This window comes from Lissotriton helveticus, chromosome 12 (assembly GCF_964261635.1).
Source record: "Lissotriton helveticus chromosome 12, aLisHel1.1, whole genome shotgun sequence".
Classification (NCBI taxonomy): domain Eukaryota; kingdom Metazoa; phylum Chordata; class Amphibia; order Caudata; family Salamandridae; genus Lissotriton; species Lissotriton helveticus.
Window position 1 is genome coordinate 847634242 of NC_136073.1, and position 23198 is coordinate 847657439.

Consider the following 23198-nt stretch of genomic DNA (forward strand, 5'->3'; position numbering starts at 1 on the left):
TGGATGGTGTAAGAGTGCTGTGTTTGTTGGATGGTGTAAGAGCGCTGTGTATGTTGGATGGTGTAAGAGCGATTTGTATGTTGGATGGTGTAAGAGCACTGTGTATGTTGAATGGTGTAAGGGCAATTTGTCTTGTGGATGGTGTCAGAGTGCTGTATATGTTGGGTGGGGTAAGAGTGCTTTGTATGTTGGAGGGTGTAAGAGTGCTGTGTATGTTGGATGGTGTAAGAGCACTGTGCATGTTGGATGGTGTAAGAGCGATTTGTATGTTGGATGGTGTAAGAGCGATTTGTATGGTGGATGGTGCAAGAGTGCTGAGTTTGTTGGATGGTGTATGATTACTTTGTATGTTGGATGGTGTAAGAGCGCTGTGTATGTTGGATGGTTTAAGAGCGTTGTGTGTTTTGCATGGTGTAAGAGTGCTTTGTATTTTGGAGGGTGTAAGAACGCTGTCATGTTGGATGGTGTAAGAGCACTGTGTATGTTGGATGGTGTAAGGGCAATTTGTATGTTGGAGGGTGTAAGAGTGCTGTGTATGTTGGATGGTATAAGAGTGTTGTGTGTGTTGCATGGTGTAAGAGTGCTTTGTATGGTGGATGGTGTAAGAGTGCTGTTTTTCTTGGATGGTGTAAGAGTGCTTTTTATTGTGGACGGTGTAAGAGTGCTGTGTATGTTGGATGGTGTAGGAGTGCTTTGTATGTTGGAGGGTGTAAGAGTGCTGTGTATGTTGGATGGTGTAAGAGTGCTGTGTATCTTGGAGGGTGTAAGAACGCTGTCATGTTGGATGGTGTAAGAGTGCTGTGTATGTTGGATGGTGCAAGAGTGCTTTGTATGTTGGATGGTGTAAGAGCGCTGTGCATGTTGGATGGTGTAAGAGCGTTGTGTGTGTTGCATGGTGTAAGAGCGCTTTGTATGGTGGATGGTGTAAGAGTGCTGTGTATGTTGGATGGTGTAAGAGTGCTTTGTATGTTGGAGGGTGTACGTGTGCCGTGTATGTTGGATGGTGTAAGAGTGCTTTGTATGGTGGATGGTGTAAGAGTGCAGTGTATGTTGACTGATGTAAGAGTGAAGTGTATGTTGAATGGTGTAAGGGTGCTGTGTATGTTGCATGGTGTAAGAGTGCTGTGTATCTTGAAGGGTGTAAGAATGCTGTCATGTTGGATGGTGTAAGTGCACGGCGTATGTTGGATGGGGTAAGAGCACTTTGTATAGTGGATGGTGTAAGTGTGCTGTGTATTTTGGTTGGTGTAAGAGTGCTTTGGATGTTGGATGGTGTAAGAGCACTGTGTATGTTGGATGGTGTAAGAGCGCTATGTATGTTGGATGGTGTAAGAGCACTGTGTATGTTGGATGGTGTAAGAGTGCTATGTGTGTTGCATGGTGTCAGAGTGCTGTGTATCTTGGAGGGTGTAAGAACGCTGTCATGTTGGATCATGTAAAAGCGTTGTGTATGTTGGATGGTGTACGAGCGCTGTGTATGTTGCATGGTGTAAGAGCGCTGTGCATGTTGGATGGTGTAAGAGTGTTGTGTAACTTGGAGGGTGTAAGAACCCTGTGCATATTGGATGGAATAAGTGGACTGTGTATGTTGGATGGTGTAAGAGCGCTTTTATGGTGGATGGTGTAAAAGTGCTGTGTATGTTGAATGGTGGTGCTTTGTATGTTGAATGGTGTAAGAGCACTGTGTATGTTGGATGGTGTAAGAGCACTGTATGTTCAATAGTGTAAGAGTGCGGTGTATGTTGGATGGTCTAAGAGCGTTGTGTATGTTGCATGGTCTAAGAGCGCTTTGTATGTTGGATGGTGTGAGAGTGTTGTGTATCTTGGAGGGTGTAAGACCCCTGTGCATGTTGGATGGTGTAAGAGCGCTTTGTATGGTAGATGGTGTAAGAGTGCTGTGTATGTTGGATGGTGTAAAAACACTGTACATGTTGGATGCTCTATGTGCACTGGTTCTATGGGATAGTCTAAAGCGGGATGCTGTAGGAGAGCTGGTTCCATAAGATGGTGTAAGAGTCCTGTGTCTGTTGGATGCTGTGGGAGCGCTGACTCTCTAGGATAGTGTACGGTTGATGTGCCTGGGGAAGGTGTAGGAGCACTGGTTCCAAGGGATGGTGTAAGACCTTTATGCCTGTTGGATGGTGTAAAAGCACAGGCTCTATGGGATGTTCTTAAAGCATTAGTTCTGTGGGATGACATACGAATGCTGTTCATGTGGGGTGTTGTAAGAGCACTGCTTGCCAGGGATGGTGTAAAAGGGCTGCTTCCAGGGGACTATGTAAGAGCACTTGTTCCTTGGGAAGATGTAAGTCTGTTGTGTCTGTTGGATGGTGCAAGAGCACTGGATCTCTGGGATGGTAAAAATGTGATGTACTCAGGGGATGGTGTATGAGTGTTGTGCATGTGTCAGGGTGTATGAGTGTTGTGCATGTGTCGAGGTGTATGAGTGTTGTGCATGTCTCAGGGTGTAAGAGTGCTCTGCATGTGGGATGTGTAAGAGTGCTCTGCATGTGGGATGTGTAAGAGTGCTCTGCATGTGGGATGGTGTAAGAGTGCTCTGCATGTGGGATGCTGTAAGAGTGCTCTGCATGTGGATGCTGTAAGAGTGCTCTGCATGTGGGATGGTGTAAGAGTGCTCTGCATGTGGGATGTGTAAGAGTGCTCTGCATGTGGGATGGTGTAAGAGTGCTCTGCATGTGGGATGGTGCAAGAGTGCTCTGCATGTGGGATGGTGCAAGAGTGCTCTGCATGTGGGATGTGTAAGAGTGCTCTGCATGTGGGATGGTGTAAGAGTGCTCTGCATGTGGGATGTGTAAGAGTGCTCTGCATGTGGGATGGTGTAAGAGTGCTCTGCATGTGGGATGGTGTAAGAGTGCTCAGCATGTGGGATGGTGTAAGAGTGCTCTGCATGTGGGATGGTGTAAGAGTGCTCTGCATGTGGGATGTGTAAGAGTGCTCTGCATGTGGGATGTGTAAGAGTGCTCTGCATGTGGGATGGTGTAAGAGTGCTCTGCATGTGGGATGGTGTAAGAGTGCTCAGCATGTGGGATGGTGTAAGAGTGCTCTGCATGTGGCATGTGTAAGAGTGCTCTGCATGTCGGATGTGTAAGAGTGCTCTGCATGTGGGATGGTGTAAGAGTGCTCTGCATGTGGGATGGTGTAAGAGTGCTCTGCATGTGGCATGTGTAAGAGTGCTCTGCATGTCGGATGTGTAAGAGTGCTCTGCATGTGGGATGGTGTAAGAGTGCTCTGCATGTGGGATGGTGCAAGAGTGCTCTGCATGTGGGATGTGTAAGAGTGCTCTGCATGTGGGATGGTGTAAGAGTGCTCTGCATGTGGGATGTGTAAGAGTGCTCTGCATGTGGGATGGTGTAAGAGTGCTCTGCATGTGGGATGGTGCAAGAGTGCTCTGCATGTGGGATGTGTAAGAGTGCTCTGCATGTGGGATGGTGTAAGAGTGCTCTGCATGTGGGATGGTGTAAGAGTGCTCTGCATGTGGGATGGTGTAAGAGTGCTCTGCATGTGGGATGGTGTAAGAGTGCTCTGCATGTGGGATGGTGCAAGAGTGCTCTGCATGTGGGATGGTGCAAGAGTGCTCTGCATGTGGGATGGTGCAAGAGTGCTCTGCATGTGGGATGTGTAAGAGTGCTCTGCATGTGGGATGGTGTAAGAGTGCTCTGCATGTGGGATGTGTAAGAGTGCTCTGCATGTGGGATGGTGCAAGAGTGCTCTGCATGTGGGATGTGTAAGAGTGCTCTGCATGTGGGATGGTGTAAGAGTGCTCTGCATGTGGGATGTGTAAGAGTGCTCTGCATGTGGGATGGTGTAAGAGTGCTCTGCATGTGGGATGGTGCAAGAGTGCTCTGCATGTGGGATGTGTAAGAGTGCTCTGCATGTGGGATGGTGTAAGAGTGCTCTGCATGTGGGATGGTGTAAGAGTGCTCTGCATGTGGGATGTGTAAGAGTGCTCTGCATGTGGGATGGTGTAAGAGTGCTCTGCATGTGGGATGGTGCAAGAGTGCTCTGCATGTGGGATGGTGCAAGAGTGCTCTGCATGTGGGATGTGTAAGAGTGCTCTGCATGTGGGATGTGTAAGAGTGCTCTGCATGTGGGATGGTGTAAGAGTGCTCTGCATGTGGGATGTGTAAGAGTGCTCTGCATGTGGGATGGTGTAAGAGTGCTCTGCATGTGGGATGGTGTAAGAGTGCTCTGCATGTGGGATGGTGCAAGAGTGCTCTGCATGTGGGATGTGTAAGAGTGCTCTGCATGTGGGATGGTGTAAGAGTGCTCTGCATGTGGGATGTGTAAGAGTGCTCTGCATGTGGGATGGTGTAAGAGTGCTCTGCATGTGGGATGGTGTAAGAGTGCTCTGCATGTGGGATGTGTAAGAGTGCTCTGCATGTGGGATGTGTAAGAGTGCTCTGCATGTGGGATGGTGTAAGAGTGCTCTGCATGTGGGATGGTGTAAGAGTGCTCTGCATGTGGGATGTGTAAGAGTGCTCTGCATGTGGGATGGTGTAAGAGTGCTCTGCATGTGGGATGGTGCAAGAGTGCTCTGCATGTGGGATGGTGCAAGAGTGCTCTGCATGTGGGATGTGTAAGAGTGCTCTGCATGTGGGATGTGTAAGAGTGCTCTGCATGTGGGATGTGTAAGAGTGCTCTGCATGTGGGATGGTGTAAGAGTGCTCTGCATGTGGGATGGTGCAAGAGTGCTCTGCATGTGGGATGTGTAAGAGTGCTCTGCATGTGGGATGGTGTAAGAGTGCTCTGCATGTGGGATGGTGTAAGAGTGCTCTGCATGTGGGATGGTGCAAGAGTGCTCTGCATGTGGGATGGTGCAAGAGTGCTCTGCATGTGGGATGGTGCAAGAGTGCTCTGCATGTGGGATGTGTAAGAGTGCTCTGCATGTGGGATGGTGTAAGAGTGCTCTGCATGTGGGATGGTGTAAGAGTGCTCTGCATGTGGGATGGTGTAAGAGTGCTCTGCATGTGGGATGTGTAAGAGTGCTCTGCATGTGGGATGGTGCAAGAGTGCTCTGCATGTGGGATGGTGCAAGAGTGCTCTGCATGTGGGATGTGTAAGAGTGCTCTGCATGTGGGATGGTGTAAGAGTGCTCTGCATGTGGGATGTGTAAGAGTGCTCTGCATGTGGGATGTGTAAGAGTGCTCTGCATGTGGGATGGTGTAAGAGTGCTCTGCATGTGGGATGTGTAAGAGTGCTCTGCATGTGGGATGGTGTAAGAGTGCTCTGCATGTGGGATGTGTAAGAGTGCTCTGCATGTGGGATGGTGTAAGAGTGCTCTGCATGTGGGATGGTGTAAGAGTGCTCTGCATGTGGGATGGTGCAAGAGTGCTCTGCATGTGGGATGTGTAAGAGTGCTCTGCATGTGGGATGGTGTAAGAGTGCTCTGCATGTGGGATGTGTAAGAGTGCTCTGCATGTGGGATGGTGTAAGAGTGCTCTGCATGTGGGATGGTGCAAGAGTGCTCTGCATGTGGGATGTGTAAGAGTGCTCTGCATGTGGGATGGTGTAAGAGTGCTCTGCATGTGGGATGGTGTAAGAGTGCTCTGCATGTGGGATGGTGTAAGAGTGCTCTGCATGTGGGATGTGTAAGAGTGCTCTGCATGTGGGATGGTGTAAGAGTGCTCTGCATGTGGGATGGTGCAAGAGTGCTCTGCATGTGGGATGGTGCAAGAGTGCTCTGCATGTGGGATGTGTAAGAGTGCTCTGCATGTGGGATGGTGTAAGAGTGATCTGCATGTGGGATGTGTAAGAGTGCTCTGCATGTGAGATGTGTAAGAGTGCTCTGCATGTGGGATGGTGTAAGAGTGCTCTGCATGTGGGATGTGTAAGAGTGCTCTGCATGTGGGATGTGTAAGAGTGCTCTGCATGTGGGATGGTGTAAGAGTGCTCTGCATGTGGGATGGTGTAAGAGTGCTCTGCATGTGGGATGGTGCAAGAGTGCTCTGCATGTGGGATGGTGTAAGAGTGCTCTGCATGTGGGATGGTGTAAGAGTGCTCTGCATGTGGGATGTGTAAGAGTGCTCTGCATGTGGGATGGTGCAAGAGTGCTCTGCTTGTGGGATGGTGTAAGAGTGCTCTGCATGTGGGATGTGTAAGAGTGCTCTGCTTGTGGGATGGTGTAAGAGTGCTCTGCATGTGGGGTGGTGTAAGAGTGCTCTGCATGTGGGATGGTGCAAGAGTGCTCTGCATGTGGGATGTGTAAGAGTGCTCTGCATGTGGGATGGTGTAAGAGTGCTCTGCATGTGGGATGGTGTAAGAGTGCTCTGCATGTGGGATGTGTAAGAGTGCTCTGCACGTGGGATGGTGTAAGAGTGCTCTGCACGTGGGATGGTGTAAGAGTGCTCTGCATGTGGGATGGTGTAAGAGTGCTCTGCATGTGGGATGTGTAAGAGTGCTCTGCATGTGGGATGGTGCAAGAGTGCTCTGCTTGTGGGATGGTGTAAGAGTGCTCTGCATGTGGGATGTGTAAGAGTGCTCTGCTTGTGGGATGGTGTAAGAGTGCTCTGCATGTGGGGTGGTGTAAGAGTGCTCTGCATGTGGGATGGTGCAAGAGTGCTCTGCATGTGGGATGTGTAAGAGTGCTCTGCATGTGGGATGGTGTAAGAGTACTCTGCATGTGGGATGGTGTAAGAGTGCTCTGCATGTGGGATGTGTAAGAGTGCTCTGCACGTGGGATGGTGTAGGGGCGCTAGTTCTGTAGGTTGGTGTTAATGTGCAGTCTCTGAACATATTACCTAGCATCCTAGATTGTACACTGTGTTGATATCACTTGCCCTGGCTGATTTCCCATAGTTTTGATAATAAGTATTTTATGATAATAAGATGATCCCATTCACACATAGATATAATCCTATTTCACTTCATATATTCATTTTGCACTTCATACTCTAGATAGGGGAGGGAAAAGCAAGGGCAGCTCCTCCACTAGGGCAGAGGAACGTCGCCCCACTGCTTTCTCGCACTCCAGAGTGCACAAAAGCTGTTTAGTCTGCCCCCTTGGACCGCCCACACCAGTCGTGCGCACTCTGCCCTTCTCCATGCAGGCTGCAATGCAGCCTACATGGAGAAAATGGCCTCCCCATAAACCGCTGTCCGGGCGGCGGCCCGACAATTCACAACGCTGCTTGCAGCATTGTGACTGGTTTAGGGGAGGGAACCTGCTTCTGCTTCCTGTTCCTGATGGAGGCAGGAGAGCAGGAGCAGAGAAGACGTGGGACCTGGCCTGCGGAAAAGTATGTTTCATTTTTTAAAATTAAATTATACCCCCCTCCCCGCATAGCCCACCTTCCCTGCGTGCCCCCCCCCTGCGAGCCATGCCGGCCGCGACTGGGGAAAAGTTGTGACGTTTTCTTGTTAACTTTCCCTAGTCCTCACCATCATTAACTTATGGGTTTTTGCTTATAGCCAGAACTTTAGTACAACGTTTCAGTAGTTGTAGGTTTGTTTTATAGTTTAGATAGTGGCAGGTTACTACCATATTACTTTTCAACCTAATTTTGTACAGCTGGGGCCAGCTCCCCACCCCTTATTGAATACGGCCCTGGGGGTGGTAATGAATCCGGCCCTCCCACCATTTTGTTTTTTTTTCCAGGATTGCTGCGTTTCTGGTCTATTTTTTTGCACCCTGGCCATGCAGGTTTTTTTCATCAATAATTTGATAGTAAATGTTATAGCAAATGTTGCACCGATATCATCAATGATGTCATAGAAGATGTCATGAGTGATGTAATATGTTTGGAATTAGCAGTGCCGGGTGCGAGTTATAGTTACCTGAGGGCACCAGTTATAGTTTTTTGAGATTGCTCTAATTAGAACTGCTGAATTTGTATAGTTTTGTGCCTGTAAAATGTGAGCCTAACAATAACATCTTTGTAAGCTTTGATTTCTTGGTGAATTTGTAAGGTTTTTTTTATATTTTATTTCCCAACTATAACATCCCTGTAACCTTTGTTTTTTTTCTGTGAATTTCTATGATTTTTTTTAACTTAAAGTGATATTTAATTACCATACGTTAATCCAACCTCCACCGCAGACCATATTCGGCCAACACCCCCCCCCTGCATGCTGCAAACCCCATGTCGTTCATGGCCTTCAGCTGTGGACGGCTGGAAGTTGGGTACAGGGCCTGCGGCCAACCGCACGCAGCCTTCAGCTGTGCGGGATGTTGGTGGGCCACCCCTAAAGGCAGTCAACATGGGAGGGGGGCAAGCATCCCCTTCCCAGAGCCAATTACGGCCCCGGGAACCCAATTCCATGCCACCTTTTTTTAGGTGGGAGGTTCAGTGGCCCCCCTACCTGGGCTGAATTTGGCTCTGGGTAACCCACCCGCTGGGACCCATTACTTAGATTATGGAGGAGGGGGGCAGCAGCCACCATCCCTAGGCCGATATCAGCCACAGGGAACCCATATCCTGTGGCCTGTCATTATAAAGGGGGTCACGCAGTTCCCATCCCCAGCTGATTTTGGCCCCAGGGACCCCATGGCCTGGGGGCATATAGCCCCTCTCCCTGGGCCAATATTTGCCACTGGCACTTATCCCCCGGTGCCTGGCAAATATCTAAAGTGGGAGGGAGCACTCAGCCCCCCTCCCTATGCTAATATTGGCCCCAGGGACCCCATTCCCTGTGGCTGGCCAGTATCTAAAGGTGGAGGATGCAGCAACCTCATCTCCTGGGGCCTCTCCAGTAAATGGTGGGTACCCTGGCCCACAGAGGGCACTCAGTTTCTTTTTGTTGGATCCGCTGGGGCAGCCCAAACAGCCCCGTCGGTCCCTGCCACCTCCTCGCCTCACGGGTGTGCCAGCATTGCTCCTGCATGCAGGGAGCAGCAAAATATGTTGCTCCCTGTGTGCAGGAGCAATTTCTTAATCTGTTTCCCTGCTAGCTTCACAGCGAGCATGGAAACAGATGAAAGTCCACTCCCAGTGGGCAGGAGCAATTATCCTGCTCCTGAGAGCTGACCTACTGTTTCCTCTCACTTGATGGGAGCTTTAAATTGCTCCCGCCGACTGAGAGCAACAAAGGTTTCCCTGCCTACATTAGTGCAGGCGGGGAAACCACTATGTCCTGGGGGTGGGCAACCATGTCCTAAGTGATATAGCAGGAGCTCGGTCCTGGGAGTCAGGGTCCCCAGGGACATCAATAGCCCAGGGGGGAATTGGCCACCCACATCCCTTTCAATGGCACAGCCAGGCCCAGGGGGGATACTGTGTGGGATGATTAGGCCCTATGTGGTAGTGGCGCTCAGTAGTAACGGTCTGTGTTTAGCAGTACTTTACTATTTAGTTATGGTGCTCAGGGAGGGGGCAATCATCCAGTACCCCTCAATAAAAATCCCTAAAGATCCTTGACAAAATGCTAACAAGCCCTAGCACACATACACAGCCTCTTTATACACATTATTGGTGCAAACAAATTATAGCAAACAATCAATAGTAGTGTGAGGTTGTTGGTTTAATGTTCATTCCTGTTGCTCCAGCCAACACGTGTTTCGTCGCTTTGGGAATAGGACCTGCGACTTCCTCAGGGCTGTATCACTTTTGTAGACTGTGTTCTGCCTAAAGAACTTCCTGCTGGTTATACTACCGTCCCGGCCGTATTAGGCTGGGATAAGATTCAGATTTCCCGTTCCTGGTTATGATTTGTCCGACACTCACGTTGATTCCGTGTCGTGTCAGTAGTCCCATGAAGTACGAAGCTGTGATTAGCAGCTCGTAAATGCGCTTGTTACCACCCTGACGTCGCATTATCCATCCTCAGCTCCACGTCTGGTCGTAGTCAGGCCCAGGGGGTTGGGGTCGTAGAGGCCAAAATCGACCTAGGAGGGAGGCCGAGTAGTCCCCCTCCCCCTATTTTATTATGGCCAAACCCCAGAGCGTGGCAGTCCATAGGGCCAAAATCGGCCCAGGAGGGGGGGCCGCACAGCCCCCTCTCTGCTTCTTCTATTAGGCTTGGCCGGGGGGATGGGTGCCGGGCCGATATTAGCCTGGGAAGGGGCGAAACGTGCACCCCCACCATTATAATTAATAATCCACCCCCCAGGACCTGGCCCACCCAAGGGGCATATACCATACAAGCATGTGATTTCTTGTTTTTCTTCATTTTCTTGCGGATTTGCAAATCCCCTGCAAGTTCACTTTAAAACTTAAAAAATAACATTTTTGGGACCCCACCACCAGGCCTAGATAGTCAGAGTATTCCTAGCCTGCCCCCTTGTCTTTTATTTAGGTATTTTTCTTGGGGCTTGGCTGACTCTGAGTCCCATGTTGGCTGCCAACACTTCCTGGTTGCAGTGTTTGTAGCCAATCAAGTCTCATGTTGAGATCTCTGGTATCTGCAAACCCTCCCTGTCCCTAGAAATACCTTTTTTTTTACTTTTAATAACTCCAGAACTACTGAACAGATTTACACCAAATTACAAAAAGCACTCTTTCTGGACCAAGAGCTAGCTTGACCCCACCATTGATATCTTTCTTTGATAACTTTATTTCGGTCGGAGACCATAAAAGTGCAATAAAATATATACAAGCACATAATAAAACATAGATACATTAGAATTAAAAAGTTATTAAACTTTGGTTATCAAAGGAAATAGAAGAGGATAAAAGCAACAATCCGTTATTTCTTATAGATAAAAATAGTTCTTCTCCGCCACATGCCTAATAGAAACCGGGAGACGGCAAAAACAATGGGAGGGGCAGTGTCATAAGTTAGCACTCTACAAGCGTGTGCACAGTGACGGAAACCAAGATTTTTGCAAAATGGGATGATCCAGCATTTTCGAATTTCACTATATGCTGGACAGAAGAAAAGGATATGTACAATGTCTTCTCTGGCATAATTACAGGCAGAGCAGTTGGCATTTGTCGTTTTTGCCCATCTGGATGTCAGTGCCCCTACCGGTAAAGAGCCGTGCCTCAATTGGATGTACAGTTTTCTTGCTAGTGGAGGCTGCACCATGTCCAGAAACACCTCCGTCCTGTATTCGACTTTTATTGTAAGGAACTCAGTTGACAGTCTGCCCAGGGAGGTAAAACAATGTAACAATTTAAGATTGTACGATTTTACAGCTGCCACCAGTACAGTCCTTTGCATCCTCATACAGCTGTCCTCCGGTGTGTCCCACAATTGGGGAAGGCCAATTTGATAAAAGAGAGTCTTGACATGTACCAGCCAAGGTATATTCTTGCTCTTTAGCTGTCCCCAAGTAGTGTTAAATTCTGCTCTAAAGGGTTCAAGCTCCGGGACAGACCAGAGCCTTCTCCAATAGAGCAGGGGACGTGCAGCCACCAAGTCAGAGATAGGTTCCAGACCCAGGTCCAAACGTAATGGTAGGAGAGGTGTGCTTTGTGGGAGACCAAACAGATGTTGCATGAAGGACTGCTCTACTTTCATTAAATTACATGCATTAGTATGTCCCCAGAGTTCGGCAGCATACAAAGCAGCAGACCTAACCTGTGTTCTGTATATCTCTAGGGCAGGGGTAGCCGATTTAAAGGTTGAGGCGTTATGGAGTCTACCTACACCACCCATGATCTGTGCAAGTCTCAGAGAGGATTTAGAGGCTTGATGGTCCCATGTAAAATGCTCAGTCAGAGTCACCCCCAGGTATATAAAGGTCTTCACTCGCTCAAGTGGGGTTCCATTCAGAGTGGGGTTTGGACGGGTGTGCCTCGGGGGGGTTGAAGATCATGAACTTGGTTTTCTCCAAGTTGATCTCCAATCCCCGCGAGGCACAAAAGGAGACAAAGCCGTCCAAAACCCGCTGGATGCCCGATGATGTCCACGACAACAACAAGGTGTCGTCCGCGAACATCAGAGTGGGCACTCTACCAGTAGCCAGGCGTGGGGCATCGTTGTCCCTGACACAATTAAGTCTATCTATCAGGCCATTAACATACAACCTGAAGAGTGTAGGTGCCAGTACGCAACCCTGGCGTACGCCCCGAGTAACAGGGAAGCGGTCAGATAATTCCCCGTTTTTCCCACACCTCACCTGGGCATAATTCCCAGTATGAAGTCGGATTAGGGCATCTAATAAGTAAGGAGGGAGACCAAGTTCCTCCAACACCGTCCAGAGCCTATCCCTAGGAACCAGATCGAATGCGGCCTACAGGTCCACAAAAAAAAAGGTAGAGGCTGCCACCCTCTACTATTGCAGTTTTCCAGTATAGGACCTGCAGGCGAAAGATCTGGTCCAAAGTCGAGACCCCTGATCTGAATCCGGCTTGAAGGGTGGTCAAAGTTTTATTTTCCTCCATCCAGCCCAGTAATCTCTCCAGTAGAATTCGGCCCATCAACTTCTGGGTCGTATCAAGTAAACTAATTGGTCTATAGTTTGATGGGGCGAGTGGGCAGCCCTTTTTAGGTCGCGCCTGCGATTGCAGGGGCGAAAGCCCCTGCTGTCGCAAAGCGATCTTTTGTAATCATTTCAGTCCTTTTCCCTTTCAAGGACTAGGCAGAGGAGACAACAGACTGTCACGCGCACGCAGCCGTCCGGAATCGGATCAGGTCACGCGCTCCGATCCCGGCCGGCTGTTCACAACACATGCACACGCAGGCAGGCACAGGCAGGCACACACGCAGGCACACACACACACACACACACACAGACGCACGCACACCCCCCCCCCCCCCCCCGCCCCCCCAAAATCACCGGTAGACGCGTAAGCACTCGCAACACTAAAGGAAGCACTAAAAACCGGAACGTGCAATTATTTCTACAGCTGCAGGGGCGCCAGGATTGCCCAAGCTTACCTTCAGAATTATTCATGTGATGCGGAGCTGCTTTGTCTAATTTGAAACCATCATTTTGTAATTCTGGCTCCATGAATAACGAACGTCTCCCCGTTGCAGAAGTGAAACTTACTTCCCGATGCGGTGATGCGTCGAAGCTTCCCATTGGTCATTGAGCGTAGCTGTCCAATTGGCTGTTAACTTCTTGCTCCTAAAGCTCCGCATGATTGTTTGTATTGGAGCAATCCAGCATTTTTGCTTATGAATATGTCCTGGTGTCAGAAAATTACATAAGGACAAACTCGGCATGGGTCTCTGGGGAAATAGGTGTTGGAACCGGGATCCGACGGGCTCCCCCTACTTTCTTGCACTGTTTGTAAACCCAACCACCTATGCTCCTAATTAATCTATGGCAAAGTTCAGGCACGTGGAGGGGGCTTTTTCAGTTCTTGACGTACTACCTGCCAACACCCTTTGATTTCGGTATTCAAACACATGCGAAAACCCCTTTGGTGAGTATTAATCGTTCAGGAGAAAGGCTCATCCTATTCTGTTAATAAATATATAGCTATATAGAGCGTTTAAGTAGAATGTTCTTTACGGCAAATATGTGTTCAGGCACTTAAGAACCAATCTAAGCTGGTACTGGGTTCTCTATCAAATCTTCGGAAATGTGTCGACGAAAAATTCTTCGGAGGCAAAACTTTCAAATTCGGTGCGGGTAAATAACACATGCGACGCCTCTCTGCATGCGGTAAATACTCACGAGACTTGTGTTTCGAGTGTTTGTTTTATTTTTGGATTTATACTTAAAACGGATGGACATGAGAAGAACTATGTTTTCTATGTCTTCTATACCTTGCTGGGCATGTACTTTCTATTGCGATTTGTTACCTTGAGAAAGGCTCAATCGTTCCGAAAAGCGCTGGGAAGCTGCTTTGCTGCCATGTGCTCTAATTCCACGCCGCTCTTGAGAGCCCATTGTGAATACTTTTTTTAATATGGATGTTCAGTTGTTCATAATGATTTCTTGATCATACATATGGTAACAAAAATGCTTGTAGCACTTCTTTATTTCAATTTTGTTTTGGCACGAGCCGGAAAAGGAGTTGTGTTTTGTAAGGGATGATTTGAAAACATATCAGCTAGTGCTTCTGCTGTGCATATCTTTTTTTAAAGAAAGGAAACGGGCGTTTTAGAACACATGTATTTATTTTTCACTTTTTTAAGTACCTTTTGTTACGTATTTGCTCGTGGTGTCCGAATGTTTGAGGATAGGTTGTAGCACAGCTGAAGCAGAACCAGGTTCAAGACTGGCGAGAGGTTCAACTCTCCCGTGATTCTGGGAAAATCACTCCATCTCTCCTTCCCGTGCCTAAAAAATTGAATGTGCCCGTCTACAAAGCAGCTGGTGCCCATGTAAAGTGCGCTGATACATTCGGGTCGACTCTACGCTATATAAAACAAAAAGTGAAAAATATTTCGTCGTCCACGGTTGGAAGAGGCCACGTTTTTTAAATGTATTTATTTAAGGGTATTATGAAAAGGAATAGCAATGTCGAGGTTTCTTATTTTTTTCTCCAACTTTTGATCGGTTTTGCTAAAGGAAAGAATTCGAATTGGTGTTGAGACTGTTTGCGTGGAAACCTAAGTAATAACACCAAAAGATACTTGAATGAATATCTAGCAGGAATGAGTAACTCGTACAAATGCGGTCTTTAAAATTTTGGTCGGGTGGGGGTAGATTCAGAAATGTTTATGCAAAGTGTTTGAGTTTTACTATAAAAACAAGCATTGGCATAGCCAATAGGTCTCGTTTTTGGGACCTTATAAGTATTTAGTTGTGCAGCACAATATCCTTGGTGCAACAACATCAACTGTTGCATGGATAAACACTTATAAGGTCCCAAAGGCGAGACCTATTGGCTATGCCAATGCTTGTTAAAAATTGGAACAATCTCAGCTCCCAGCCAGGTCTCAGGTACTGGGGAACCCTGTAAGACAGCATTAAACAGAACCATCAGGTATGGGGCCCAAATTTTTGGCTGGGAACGAAAAAGATCTCCAGGTAGCTTGTCCAGACTCGGAGCCTTATTCGGGAGCAATTTCTCAATTGCCAATTCCACTTCCCTGAGTGTAATATGGACTAAGCTGTTAGTGGGAGACCTATTGTGGGCATCCTGACTCACTATAGAGAGACCAGGGACCAAGGCCCCCCGCAGTCTACACTCGTGCGGGGGGTCTGGGGCCGTAGGAATCTCGGGAGCTCGGTTGGGGCTATGGTTTTGACAGGGGAAAGTCCCTGAGCCCGGGGCCCCCAGCAGTCGACACTCGTGCAGGAGGTCCCGGGCCGTGCAGGTGCGAGGAACCGAGAACCCAGGGCCCAGGGCCCCCGGCAGTCTACACTCGTGCGGGGGGTCTGGGGCCGTAGGAATCTCGGGAGCTCGGATGGGGCTATGATTTTGACAGGGGCAAGTCCCTGAGCCCGGGGCCCCCAGCAGTCGACACTCGTGCTGGAGGTCCCGGGCCGTGCGGGTGCGAGGAACCGAGAACCGAGGACCCAAGGCCCCCGGCAGTCTACACTCGTGCGGGGGGTCTGGGGCCGTAGGAATCTCGGGAGCTCGGTTGGGGCTATGATTTTGACAGGGAGACGACCCTGAGCCCGGGGCCCCCAGCAGTCGACACTCGTGCGGGAAGTCCCGGGCCGTACAGGTGCATGAAATCGAGCTCCCGGGCCCCGGGGTCCCCGGCAGTCTGCTCTCATGCCGGAGGTCCCGAGGCGCACAGGCTCGAGGGTCCAGAACCGGTTGTGGCATCCTGGCCCTGACACCCAGTTTCCTCCATCTCAGGACTTGTGTAAAGTGACTTGAAGTGTGCCTCCCACACTATAGGAGCAATATTCGAGACCCCCGCATCTCTCTCGCCTGCCGCTGAAGAGGTAACAATTGCCCAGAAGGTCTTGGAATCTTTTAGGAGTAGTGCCTGTCTCAGTTCATCCCACCTAGATTCATCCCACTCGCTCTTTGCCCTAGTGAGCACCTTCTTATACAGCAATCTGGATTTTCGAATTTTAAGGGTATCTCTAGATTTAATTGCCTTAAGAAGGGCTTTCTTTGAGTTTTTACAAGCGTAGTTATGCCAGGGGTGTGTTTTATTTCGACGCGACTTAATCCCACTGACCGGATAGAATACATCCCCTAGACTCTCAACCATGTTTCGGTGGGTCTCTATGATCTGCCCATGGGAGATGGAATTGCCCATATCGCTAATTAGTGGGATAGCTATCTGATAGATTTTTGCGAGACGGGTAGGAGAGTCTAGGCAGGAAGGCCATTTAACCCTTCTCCTATTATTAGATATGATGTGTGGGGGGATTGTCAGGCTGGAGCCAGAGTCAGGGTTAGTTAATCCAAATGCGCCAGGTTTAAGCGTTAGGACCAGCGCATTATGGTCACTATCATTCCTAGGAACAACCCCAAAATCTTTAAACTTGTCCCAGTGTTTTGCTTCATAGTCAATGGTGGAGCTACGGTTTATCCTATTATATGTGGGCTGGTCGGAACTTTCGTTATTGCCCCTTCCAATGCATGCCCGCAGAGACATTGCAAGGGTCAAGGCTTTGATTTGTAATACTAGCGAGGTCCATGCCTTAACTGGGGTGATTCTTGGGGCTGGAATGTGACAGAGCAGGTCGACCTCATCCTCCTCACACAACTCGGATCCACCCAATGGTTCAAACTGGCAATTCAGGTCGCCACCAAGAATAATCGGAATTGTGGGGTCAAGTGTCTGGAGAAAGTGATCGAGTAACTTGATAGTACTCGATTCTTTTCCATTCACAGTAGGCCTGGAGTAGATATTAATAATAGCCAGTGTAGATTTACCCACAGATGTTAACAACACACATTGGATATCTGGGGAGTTTGTGTCCACTTGTGTGGCCTGCACGCCTAAGTGTATGCCTACCCATATGGCAAGACCACCCGAAGGGCGGCCTTTCCCCCCAGTAACTGCAGGAATGTCATAGCTTGCAAAGCCTGGGCTGGCGCTCACCTCAAAGGACCAGGTTTCTTGCATCAAGCAGATATCGTGTGTGGTCATAAAAGAGGACCACTCTGGTACAAGTAGCTTGCTCTTTAAGCCTGCCACATTCCACGAAAGGATTTTTATGTTCTCTTCCGTAACCTTTACTTTGTCCCTCTCTTCCCCTGGTTCTCTAGGTAATACCTGATCCGGGCTCTGTTCTGCCCTTGTCTCCTCCCGCTCTGATACATAAAGACAGGGGTCCTCACAACTAACTGGGGATAGTGTCTTTTCCTGTATTGCATCACTCTCATCTAAATTACCCTCATTATGTTCTCATGAGGGCAAACCAATCTGGGTGAGTCAGTCCACCTCCTCGAGGACACTAAACCTGTTCCAATGGGCTTGTAATGGGTAGATCGAGGTGGGTGGAAGAAAACCCTCCCTAGAAGGCTGCCAGTGGAGAATCTTGTTCGGGTGGGAGAGATGATTTCTCATATACTGTGGTCCCCTTTGATAAGTTGATTTATGGATTGAAGTTGGATAGAAATAGGACAAGTGTAGAGGAAAGATGTGGGACTCTCTGTGGAAAGAAGTTCTACAGATATGATCAACAGCAGAGGGATCCCTAAAGTTAATTGTAACAACGTCCCCTGCCACAGTTTTGGGACCCCTTCCAATCCATTCTACTCTTCTCACTGCCAGTATATGGCCCGAAATGCTAGGAGGTAGGGGTCTGTTTAAATTCAGCCACTGTATGCACTTGTTGTATAAGTCTATCTCCTGTTCTCTCTTCCCCTCGCTAAGGGGCGGAACACCCACTAGGGCAACTACATATGGTTGTGCTTCTGGGGGAAAGTTTATTGACGGCAATCGGTTGGAAGTTGCCGTAAATGAGGGAGGTCTCGATGTTGGCGCAGCATTTTTTGGTGCCGTATTTTTACCCTCCTTAAGATGTTGACTAGATTTGACAGTTTGGCCCACAGCGGGAGATGTGGTAGGACCTAGTGGGTTGGCTACAGATGTAGGAGGAGGTGCGGGGTTTGTGAGCTTGGCAGCAATAGTTACTGGTCCTAATTTTTTGTTTGATGCCACTGGAACAGCGGACTTAGCTGCTTCAGAACAGGGAGCCTTTGTAGGGGCACCGGTTGAGGCAGGAGGTGCCATATTACCTTGGGAGTTTTGTGGCTTCGTTGTCCCTGTAGTCCTATTATTTAGCATTGAAGATAGTCTATCCAGTTTTGAGACCAGAGGTTTAATGTGGGAAGCGATAATTTGCTCTAAACTATTCTGAAGGTCCGTCACCATATTGGTGACCCAGCATGGTATCCCTGTAGTTGGATGCCGGGAGTGTTCGGATGGAGTTACTAAATTATGGTTAGGCAGTTTCTTAGTCCCAAGATTCTTAGGAAAACTATCCTTTTTTTCTTGGAGCCCACCCTACCAAGTTTGGATTTTGCCACAGGAGAGGGGGAAGTCAAAATACAAGGTTGATCGTCGTTAAAGTTAATAGAGGACTCAACCGGGGCCGGTGGTAAATCATCAACCACTGAGGTCTCAGCCGGAATCTGTGCACAGGGGAGCTCGGCATAGGTAGATGTTAGATATGAGTCCAGGATCGTGGGATCGATGGCAATGACCGAACAATCTTCTACATGGTCTTTAGAGCTTATTGTAAGTGGGAAAGATAATCTTCTTTCGGTATTTTCAATTGCGTTAGCAACCACCCCTATGGTTTGTTGCAGCATTTTATCAATGGCCGTCAGTGTTGGGAGGGATTGCGGCATTGTGGCCTGAAGTCTGGTATTTGGGCGAGAAGCAGTTGTTTTAGATTTCTTGCCCTGGATACTCATTTTGCTTGGGGGGTTCTCCCTTAAATAACGGTAAGGTGCAGGAGAAAGTACTTGGGGAAGCAAATAGTCCCGCACAAGAGGAAATGTATCACTCACACTCTTAAGGGAGGCAGCTGGCTCAATAACCCACAGCAAACAATACGGGGAGGAGCAAATAACAGTACCTTATTATTGAGTTCCAAGAGCTTTCAGGATTGAATACCGCTGGTAAGGGGGGTGGCCCGTCCCGTCCCCTGTTGCCCACTGAGGGCCACAGAGGGCCCGCCCTTGTCCCGGGCTTCTCCCGGCTGCTCCCGCGCGCGACTCGCGGGGCGAGAGTCGTTCCCTCCTGTTAAGGCGCCTCCGGGCGCGTGGATGACGTCACGCTCGCGCCTGCAGCCTGGGGCAGCTGGGTCATGTAGTGTAACCCAGCAGCGGCGGCGGCGATCAGCGCGAGTGGTCAGAACAGGGTCCCCCAGGTGTTGCTGGCTGGTGGCGTGGATAGCGCTGGAATGCCGTTTCCCTCACGGCGCTGGTAAGATTAACTGCAGCCCCATTGATATGACGGAGGCAATTATAAATGTGAATACTCTTACAGAGGAATTTCTATACCACATTTTCATTAACACTAGGAAAGAACCAACTATGAATATAGCGTTATTTATTGTTTTCTGTATGTGTTGTTACTTGATTATGTTGTGCTTTTAGGTGTTTTAACTTATTGGTATATATATTGGGAGCTTACAGATTGCAGAGCTAATTATAACTTGTTAGTGGTTTATAGGTTTTGTTTGTAACCATAACGTCATTTTTTCAGTGTTTTTTAACTGAAATTCAAAGGTTTAAAATATATATATATATATGGTAAGGCCTGGTAACCAATCCTAGCTAGAAGCAAAGTTGTACACAGTTCCCCTAGGGGTAGACAGGTAATAAGGTCTCTCTCCCAGGTTGCTGGGAGCAAGCAAGGGGGTGTTATATGCTAGAAGGTCAGCAAGTTCCTTGACGGAACTAAGGAAGCCTCACACAACTGATGAGCTGGATGACATGTCTCATTCAGCCTACTTGGGATGTTGTTTAAATCATCGGCTTCCTGCTCCTACGTCAGGCCGGCGCTGCAATGCCTGACGGGTAACAACAGGTGTCACTCTTTTACGGAGATCTTTTGTTCCTTGCCGTGATATGTAGAAATGTGTGAGGCTAGAGAAAGTGAGGTAGTGAGCAAAAAGTGAGTTTTTTTTTTAAAAGTTGGATAGTCCACGAGGTAATCTTTATTCATGTGGCTAACCACTTTGTTAAAAAGTGCAGAGAGGGGTATTGAGGACCAAAGTAACCATTAGTGTGGCCTCATTTCAACCCTCCAACTTGGTCAACATGTTTCATGCCCAAAGGGGCAATTCTTCAGGATCGGAAAGTGCTCATATACTCGTTGGTTGCCCAAAAAAAAAAAAAAAAAAAATGAGCTACAGGATGTTAGTAATACAACCTGATAGGTCTAGGTCTATAGCGGGCGAGGAGTCCTGCATCACCGTCAGACCTAGGGATCAAATAGACATAACAATAGCAACATTATCGTTATTGATTCCAACGCTTACAAATTGTGCGTCGTCTTTATCACAAAAGTCAATAGCGCACCCATTTATACGTGATCTGTTAAGTGCCAAAGGAATATTGGTGTATAACATAGTGAAGGGAGAGAGACCAAGGGATCGAATCATTCAACCCACAGGTGTCTAATTGTAGACGGTGCACCCACCTCTGTTCTAGTCTATGTAGTGCATGTTGGTGGATGGAAGGGTGACATTCCAAGACTATCCATTTAATGTTGTCTGCTCTGTGGCCCGCTTCTTTGCAATGTTCGTAAAGCCTAGTGTGTGTCTTAGTACAGCGAATGTTGCTGTTATGTTCAATTATACGTGTTTTCACAGTTCGCATAGTCATGCCTATATACTTAAGCCCACAAGGACATATGAGCATGTATATACATCTGCTACTATTACAATTGGTGTGTTTGTTCATGTGCCAGGTGAACGATGTTGAAAGCTTGATCTCTTTGCTTTGTATAGATTGGGGACAAACGATGCAGCTGCCACATCTAAAATGCCCGATGGTCCTACCCCCGACCACCTGTGCACTCCCGGTGCTCTCTTGCGGGCTCAGGCATCCTATTGAGTGTCTTCCACATACTTGCGGGACAGCCTGGCAGGGTGGAGCCACACGTGGTCCGTTGTCTTACATCAATAACGTTCTGGTTGCAACTCCACGTGTTGACCCTGTCTTGTTGTGCTTCCTTCCCTTGTTAATTCCCCTTACAGGGTTAGGTCCTTAGCGCAGTCCCCACAGGAACTAGCCGCGCAGACTGCCAGTGGGCTCGCCTTGGTAAGTCCCATGAACCTAATAGCAATCATCCCTCAGAGTCCCTGACATCTACCTTGTGGCTTAGTGGCTGTCCGATTTTAATGGTTAAACCTCCTACTTTGGTGGCTTTAATGTTAGTAAGCAACATACCACCATTTAATGAGTAGTACTCACACATGTCCCAATTGCCTTCTGGGTCATGTCATGATGCATGTAATAACGGTCTCTCTCCCTTCACTATGTTATACACCAATATTCCTTTGGCACTTAACAGATCACGTATAAATGGGTGCGCTATTGACTTTTGTGATAAAGACGACGCACAATTTGTAAGCGTTGGAATCAATAACGATAATGTTGCTATTGTTATGTCTATTTGATCCCTAGGTCTGACGGTGATGCAGGACTCCTCGCCCGCTATAGACCTAGACCTATCAGGTTGTATTACTAACATCCTGTAGCTCATTTTTTTCTTTTTTTGGGCACCCAACGAGTATATGAGCACTTTCCGGTCCTGAAGAATTGCCCCTTTGGGCATGAAACATGTTGACCAAGTTGGAGGGTTGAAATGAGGCCACACTAATGGTTACTTTGGTCCTCAATACCCCTCTCTGCACTTTTTAACAAAGTGGTTAGCCACATGGATAAAGATTACCTCGTGGACTATCCAACTTTTTTTTAAAAAACTCACTTTTTGCTCACTACCTCACTTTCTCTAGCCTCACACATTTCTACATATCACGGCAAGGAACAAAAGATCTCCGTAAAAGAGTGACACCTGTTGTTACCCGTCAGGCATTGCAGCGCCGGCCTGACGTAGGAGCAGGAAGCCGATGATTTAAACAACATCCCAAGTAGGCTGAATGAGACATGTCATCCAGCTCATCAGTTATGTGAGGCTTCCTTAGTTCCGTCAAGGAACTTGCTGACCTTCTAGCATATAACACCCCCTTGCTTGCTCCCAGCAACCTGGGAGAGAGACCTTATTACCTGTCTACCCCTAGGGGAACTGTGTACAACTTTGCTTCTTGCTCTCTGGACAAGTACACTGGACCCCTTTAAACATAGTCCATTCTCGTCCTCCCTTTTGTTTATATATAACCAATCCTAGCTATAACTTGATTATTTTGATTTTAACTGTGCTTTGTCAGTGAACTTTCGTTTTTTTAAATTATGTATTAGATCCACCTTCTTTGATTTTTTTCTTTCCCTAGCTTGGCATGGTCTTCGGCTGTGTGCAGTTAGTTGTCAGTGTTCACGCAGGCAGCTGGGCTCGCCATCCCCAACTGTGCTTGTCAGTCAATCAAGCGGGCCAGTCTTGTTTTTTTGTTGTTTTATTATTTATTTTTAAGGGTTTATGGACCCCTAATGTAGGTTTGCAAACCTTACAGACGTGTGGGTCCTTGCTGCACCTATGTGGAGATCCTGAATCAAGTAGTACCTTGGAGGGATTCGCAGACTCTAAGAGACCTTGCAGGGTTAATTACAGACCCTGAGGTGGTGTTGGCCAATCTTGATGTTTTGCGGCGGGTCTGCGAGGCCTTCAGCGCGGTTTGTAATCTCAGGAGCAAATATGTTTGTTTTTCATTTTTCAAATGAGGGGCCCTCTGGGACCCCTCTTTCCCACCTGAGCCACGTCTTCAGGAGATACCTTCCGTGCGCCTTTCTCTCTCCTGTACTTATTTTTCAGGATGCTGGGACTGACCCTTGACACCTGTAATGCAGCTCCAACAAAAAATGTCATGTTTGAGCCAGCCAATCAGATTTCTCAGGTTTCGGTTCATGAACTCGAAATGGATGTCTTTGAAAAAGATCCCTCTTCTAATTAAATATGTTTATTTTTAAATGTCCGTCTGTGGATCGTCCGCAAACCAGTGTTGCAATCTCGCCACAGGCTAACCGTCCACATAGATAACTTTTTAATTCACTAAGTCCACCCAACACATTTTTGTAATGCTAAATTCTCCTAAAGTAATGGGCGGATTTATTGCAACACAAACAAAGCCCTTCCATGAGTAAAGTTCTACTTTCTTACAAATTTGGTGCAATTCCTATCAGCTCTTTTTCTGCAGATGAGGGCACAGAGTCCCATGGGAGTTAAAATGGGAAAAGCCAACTTTTGACCCATCTTAAACCTTCCCTGACCGCCCAAAACTTATCCCGCTTAGCTCCAAGCAGATTAACTTTTTTTTAAAGTTTCATGCAGATATGACAAATAGCAGAAAA